This window comes from Aplysia californica, unplaced genomic scaffold (assembly GCF_000002075.1).
Source record: "Aplysia californica isolate F4 #8 unplaced genomic scaffold, AplCal3.0 scaffold00257, whole genome shotgun sequence".
Classification (NCBI taxonomy): domain Eukaryota; kingdom Metazoa; phylum Mollusca; class Gastropoda; order Aplysiida; family Aplysiidae; genus Aplysia; species Aplysia californica.
This window is the reverse complement of record NW_004797527.1, coordinates 693,144-699,792: the sequence shown is the minus strand read 5'-3', so window position 1 is coordinate 699,792 and position 6,649 is coordinate 693,144.

The following is a 6,649-nucleotide window of genomic DNA, read 5'->3' as shown; positions in this document are numbered from 1 at the left end:
AGTCGCTTAAAATAGTGGCAAGACAATGAGCCAATCACAATTCACTTGAGCACTCCGCTGGATTGCTCCGGGGATCACATAATTTTGGAACTGAATAGTATACAGGCTGTCGCGTTTATTTTTAGAATGCCTACTGTGGGCTATGTTTCGTGGGTGCACATTTGAGATGTGCCGTCTTATTGATATTAATATACCGCCAAACTCGCTACGAGTGTCGTCATCGCTTGGGCTATCCCAAAGAGCGATTTATAGGTCAGATTGCTACTGTTGAATATTATATTACGTTTTGTTAAAGCGCAAGGACTTTGGCATGGTATTGTAGATGTTTTACGGCGCTTTTGACTCAGAAATGAGTTTATAGCGCCAGCCAGGTCCTTGTTTTGATATAATAATATTATAATTGGTTAGTGTTTGTTTCTGATTTCTATTATTTCGTGTTTGTGGGTTCTTTTCGTAATAGAACATAAAAAAAAAACGTTGGCGGCACTGCACGACCGTGCTCTATGGACGAACCGCGCCTGGGCAAAACCATGTGTTTTTTGATTTTTTTCTCCTACTTGAACAGGACACACCTCGACAACCCTCTTTCTTTCTTTTTTTAAATTTTTTTAAAAGAAATGTTTGTTTTGTCGTTTGGAGGTTGGCGACTGGACAGTTTTGGTCAGTGACAATTATGAGGCTTCTACTTTTTGAAAATATATTTTAAATTCTCTTTGGAACAATATGTTCCTACACCCCCCCAAAAAAAACCAAACAACAACAACAACAACAACAACAACAACAACAACAACAACAACAACAACAACAAACAAACCCCAAAGCAAAACAAAAGCCCCCCCCCCAGCCTCAAACAACAAAACAACAAACAAACAACCATACACAACAATCCCACAGCCCGAAAAAACCCCATATCATATTATACTTAATGGTCTTTGTTGTTACGAAATGAAAAGCACATTAAAAAGAGATTTTTAGAAATTGCGATATTTTACAATGTTGAACCCCCCTCCTCCCTACACACACACACACACACACACACACACACACACACACACACACACACACACACACACATACACACATCAATACATCAGCAAGTGTATTTTAGCTAAAAGTAAGACAGAGTCCAAGTAAGAGAAAGATAGCATAGTAACGCAAGTGGCAATGAAGCGAGAACTTAGACATCAGAGGTCGCAGGTCTATCAACAAATTTCTACCTTGCATGCCGGATCTTTCAAGACATAAGATCCAAAGTCTGCGTGTTGTTTCGCTCTCAGATCAAAACAGGTGCTACAGTTACATTGTCCCACAGATTTTTTTACACACTGATACTGGAAGCAACACGGCGTCGGCCCATCAGGATTGCACAAGGCTCGAAACAATCTACCTTGAAAGTTGACGTTTCCTGTTAAAAAGAAAAATAAGTGTCATCATCATCATCATCATCATCATCATCATCATCATCATCATCATCATCATCATCATCATCATCATCATCATCATCATCATCATCTCCAGCATGACTGCTGTGCTGTACATTTTGTCTTCGGAATCAGGTGAACGAATATTCGCATTCCATGCACAATACTAGATTCAATCTCACCAACACTAACACTAACTAACTATAATACGCACCACAACGTCCATCACTTCGCTGAAGTGTGGGAGGGAGTTTGTAGAATCCGCTTCGGGTGTCGTGCAGAAACGATTGCATTTCTATAAGTTCTCTTTTCGCAGGTGTTCTGGACACCCAGTACCCATTTTGTACCGCTTTAAGTAAATCCACACATTTGGAAGTTTCATTATCGAAAACAGTATCATGTGGGTGGCTAATGATCTTCCTAATCTCTTGTTTTAAACTAGGACTAAAATCAGTGCTTGCAGGATAACGTGAAAAATATCCTAAAGCGAACAAAGAAGCAGAAGCCACACAGACTGATATTACACGACACTTAGTTTTTGACTTCATGATGTCACCAGAGCACAGTATCATCATGGCACATAGACTCTTTATCCAAGAGGAAATGTTTTCACACTCAGCACAGATAGGCCGCTCTTGGAGTCGCGCACGTCTTGGCTTTTGGAGAAGGGACCCGTGTACTCTGGCTGCGTGCCCACCGAAGCGAACCGATCTCTGATCTGATTTCTTTTCAGGTCGATAATAAATAAAAAAATACAATTTTGCCTGGCATGCGTATCCACAAACGGACATGCATTTCGGAACCGAAACGACTGGTCTGTTGATTTCTTGCAACAAACGGTGTGCGCCCTTGTCATCATTGTAGAAAATTGTACTTTTTATAAACTCCAGTGGTGTAGGCCTATCTGTTAGGTTGAAGGCAACACCGGATGACAAAAAAACTGAACTTGGAAGTTCTCTAGATCTCTCTGCAAAGGGCGCGTTGGTGCAGTCCTTGTGTGGAATCATGATCCATCATACTCAAACCGTCTAAGCCGTGTTCTTTTTACTAAAGGGTTCCCGTTCATTGCGTAGGTGAGAGTAAATTATATGTATTGTATATTGTAGCTTTCTGTTCAAGATTCGCATATTTTCAGTGTCACTGCATCTTGCCCTCCGACAGTTCTTACACCTCTCGATCTGAATAAGGCTACTTGAGCCATTCATGTTATTACTCTACTTTGAGCTAGAGTAATAATTTTTGTCTTTCACGTTTATTATATAAACCTTGACACCCCAACTGCTTCTTGACAGTGGATATTCTGGTTCTAGGCCTTTTCTCAGGCTCAGAGCTAGATTCATTTTTACATAGTTTATATAAGCGAATATGATGAGGGGAAAATATAAAAACAGTTAGAACAGACTGAAATGCCTAAGTCACAGTATCCCAGTGCCACACTGACATCATGTTGTTGACTGGATTCAATGTACCTACATGTCTGTGTGTGTATATATTATATATAATATATAAATGGAGCATGCACTGTCGTTGTTATGTAACATGCCCCTGGAGAATGGATGAGACCCCCCCCCCCCTTGAAAATTGAGAAGCCGGGTTGGCAGTCACCCTGGGAACAGTTTTTCCAGGAATTTTCGAAACTATGAATATGATATGATTCTTTTCGGACAAGTGTGTTTTAAAAAAATAGGGTTTCGTCATGAATTTCTTGACCAAATCTCCCTGAACTTTAAAAATGTCTCCTTGAAACCTCCTTGAAAACTCCTTGAATTTGATGGGAAGTTCATGGCAGGAACCCAGTTTCTTATATATTCCTTAGTGCCAAAGAAAAACGATTGCCACAGCGTGGTCACCACTGTAAAAAAGTTAGTTTTGAGAAAAATGCAAAAAAAATGCAAAAAAAAAAAAGATTTGAAAGCGTCAAAGTTCGAAAAGTATTGTTTATAAAGCAATACACTTGATCTAAAAAAAGTTGGCCCATATCTTTAATATATTAAATGGAATTGACCAGTTTATTGGTTCATTTCCCTCTGAAGCTAGCATTCAACGACAGACTCTCGAAACTACCTTGATAAAATTTCAGCTCTGACCATGACCAGTTACAAACAAATCAGTACAATCGTAGAGTAAAACGATCCAAAATAAAGTAATAAAGTCAAATAAAAGATTTATCACTTTTAGGACTGTAGAGACTATAATATGTCCCCGTTTTTTCGCATAATTCTGTAACATTTACATAATTTTGGATTCCCCACGTTTTTTCAGGTTTTTTTTTGTTTGCATTTTTCAGAAAACAATTTAACTGGACACCTCGCCGTGTGACTAAAGGGAAGTAATCATAGTAATAAGTCTCGTTTAAGTGATAAGTTGGTTATTTCCCTTGTAAAAGATCTTGGGAGTAAGGGGGTTTAGGATTAGGAATTTTAAAATTGTTCCTTGAGCCTGTTCAAGTTTTCAATCTATCAAAAGTTTTGCTCATGTCTGCTAATGTTTCGTGTTTTACAGGTGTCCCTGGTTTTAGTGATGTGCCAGCCTCTGAGGTCCAGATGTCTTTTAAATGTTATTTTTTAAAAAGCCGACATTTTTCTATACCGCTGAAAGTTACAGAGATTATGTTTTTTGGTTGTTCTATTCTGACGGATGTGTATGTTTTCTTTCCAAATACACAAACAATTACTGATACTGATATGTTCTGTTTTTAATTCTTCTGTTCATAAAACATGAGAATTCTCGTTGAAAAAGTGCAAAAACATGTCGTGAATGGCATTACGGTAACTTGCTTAATTTTTGCATAATTTTGTTTTTGTCTGGTATGATTTGGCGATCTAAATTTGCATAATCATGCCGGGAAAGGATGATGATGATGATGATGATGATGATGATGATGATGATGATGATGATGATGAACCTTAGAGCTCTGTGAAATGGTTCATTTTCTTTGGCAACCAAGTCCTGGGAATGCTAGTTTTTTTTCCTTGCTGCTGGAATGGGGTGCCCGGCGTCTGTGGTGGAGCGATTAAGCACTTTGCTGTTGGAGGTAGGAGACTCGAGTTCGATTCTCGAGTAGGGAGAACATTTATCAGGTATCGCACGGTCTTTCTGGTTAGATGTTGTATCCTTCTCAGGCATGGCTGACCCTGACACATAGGGTTAGAAGCCCTCCTCCTAAATGATCTATGGTGTGGATTGGGGAGGTGTAAAAACATAGATACATTAGAAAAAAGTTGACATGGGTGGGTGTGTGGGGGGGGGGGGGGCATAGCATGGTGACTCCACGTTTAAAGTTTTGTCAGATAAGATAAGATAAGATGAGATAGATACACGTAAATAAGATAAATTCGCCCTAAAAAGTCAAGGAACAACTTGTGTTTTCATCTGTCAAATCTAAACTTCAATATCTCACAAACCAGTTGAGGTCAGTCAACCAAACTTGACACACGCACTGACGACTAGATACAGTTTGTCACAGTGACGGCACAGGGCATTCTGAAACACAGCCGTGTTATCTTCTGAAAAACATGAAAAATGGGCTAAATTTCTCTACTTCAGCAACATTGGCATAGGGACTGTTAGCTAAAACCAAGCTTGGCACATGCTAAACAGATGTCTTAGCTGTGAATATTGCTCACTTACAACCCTTTATAAGCCAGCGTTTTCAGCCATGTTTCATTACAACACGATGGTACAACGACGCTCACTGCCTGACGTCGACAGACAACAAGCTCTTGCCTGGCTCCAAGATGGCTTCATGTTCCCAGTCGTTGCACGTCGACTTGGGTTGTCCCCGTCAGTCATATAGAAGCTGCAAGAACGATTGTGAGCGACAGGAAGGGTCCAGGACAGGCCTAGACCAGGGCGCCCCGTTTGACCAAGGACAGCATCGGCCGTTTCATCGTCAGACAGGCCATGACGTCACGAACCACCAGTGCAAACGGCATCAGGGACCAACTACGGGTGACAGCCAATGTCTACGAGAGCGAGGAGACGGAAAGGAACGTATCCGTTGAACCAGGTTCGCTTCTCGTGTCCCTGCCAGGCGCCCAAGGCACACGCCTCCTCACAAAGCAGTTCGCCAGGCGTGGTCTGCTCGCCTTTCACAACGGACACGACGTCAGTCAATGGGACCAGGTAGTTTTCTCGGACGAATCCAGATACAAGCTGCTGCACCCAGACAAGCGAGCCCACGTCTGGAGGCGCCGAGGAGAGCTGTTCCACCCTGAGTGCATCCCACTGGTGGCGCCCTACGGTGGAGGGTCCGTTCTGGTGTGAGGAGGCTTCTCAGATCACCACAGGACCCTTTCTCTTGTACCATACAGGGCAATTTGATAGCGCAAGGTATAGGGAGAAATTCCTGCGTCCCGTTGTTGTTCCTCTCCTGCAGGAGATTGGACCCCAGGCTGTTCTTCAGGACGACAACGCCGTGCCACATCGCACACGTATCGTGGGGGACTTTCTGCAGCAGCGAGGTGTCACCTGCATGGACTGACCAGCTTGTAGTCCGGATTTGAACCCAACAGAGAACATTTGGGATCACACTGACCGGTGGATAAGGGACAACCACTCTTCAGCACAAAACCTTCAACAACTCTAGGGCTACCTCGTTCATGAGTGGCAGAACCTACCACAACAAGTTCCCCTAAGGTATGTCCTGTCCATACGTCGATGCTGTACGGAGTGTTTGATCAAAAGGAGTGGCTACACCCACTATTGACAATGTTCATGAAGAACTATGGCTGTTCAGACTTTTGAAATCCGACCAGTGTGACTTAAAACTAATTTTACATGAACTTGTCGATGTTGTTAAAATCTGAAATTGTGCACACTTAATATATAGAGTCGAATGCATCTTTTTTGAAAAAATGAATCAATTCGGTTAATCTGTTCTTCAGTAATCTTTCTTTGAATTTTTGTTCCTTGACTTTTTTGTGCGAGTTTATTATTAAGATGCACAGCAGACGTGTTTCTTGTATACTCACGAACTCCTAAAGACAATGAAATTTAAAAAACCAAACAACTCCAAGCAAAACAACAAACAGAGATGCACAAATGTAAAAAAATGTCAAATCAAAAGAACATGGGTAGTAGGAGTTTGCAATGTTGAGAAAATTTATTGAAATGTTGAACCTGCCGTTTGGAGGCCTAAAATTTGTTTGTGATAAACAGCCTGTTTTGAAACATAAAGAGAGAGAGAGAGAGAGAGAGAGAGAGAGAGAGAGAGAGAGAGAGAGAGA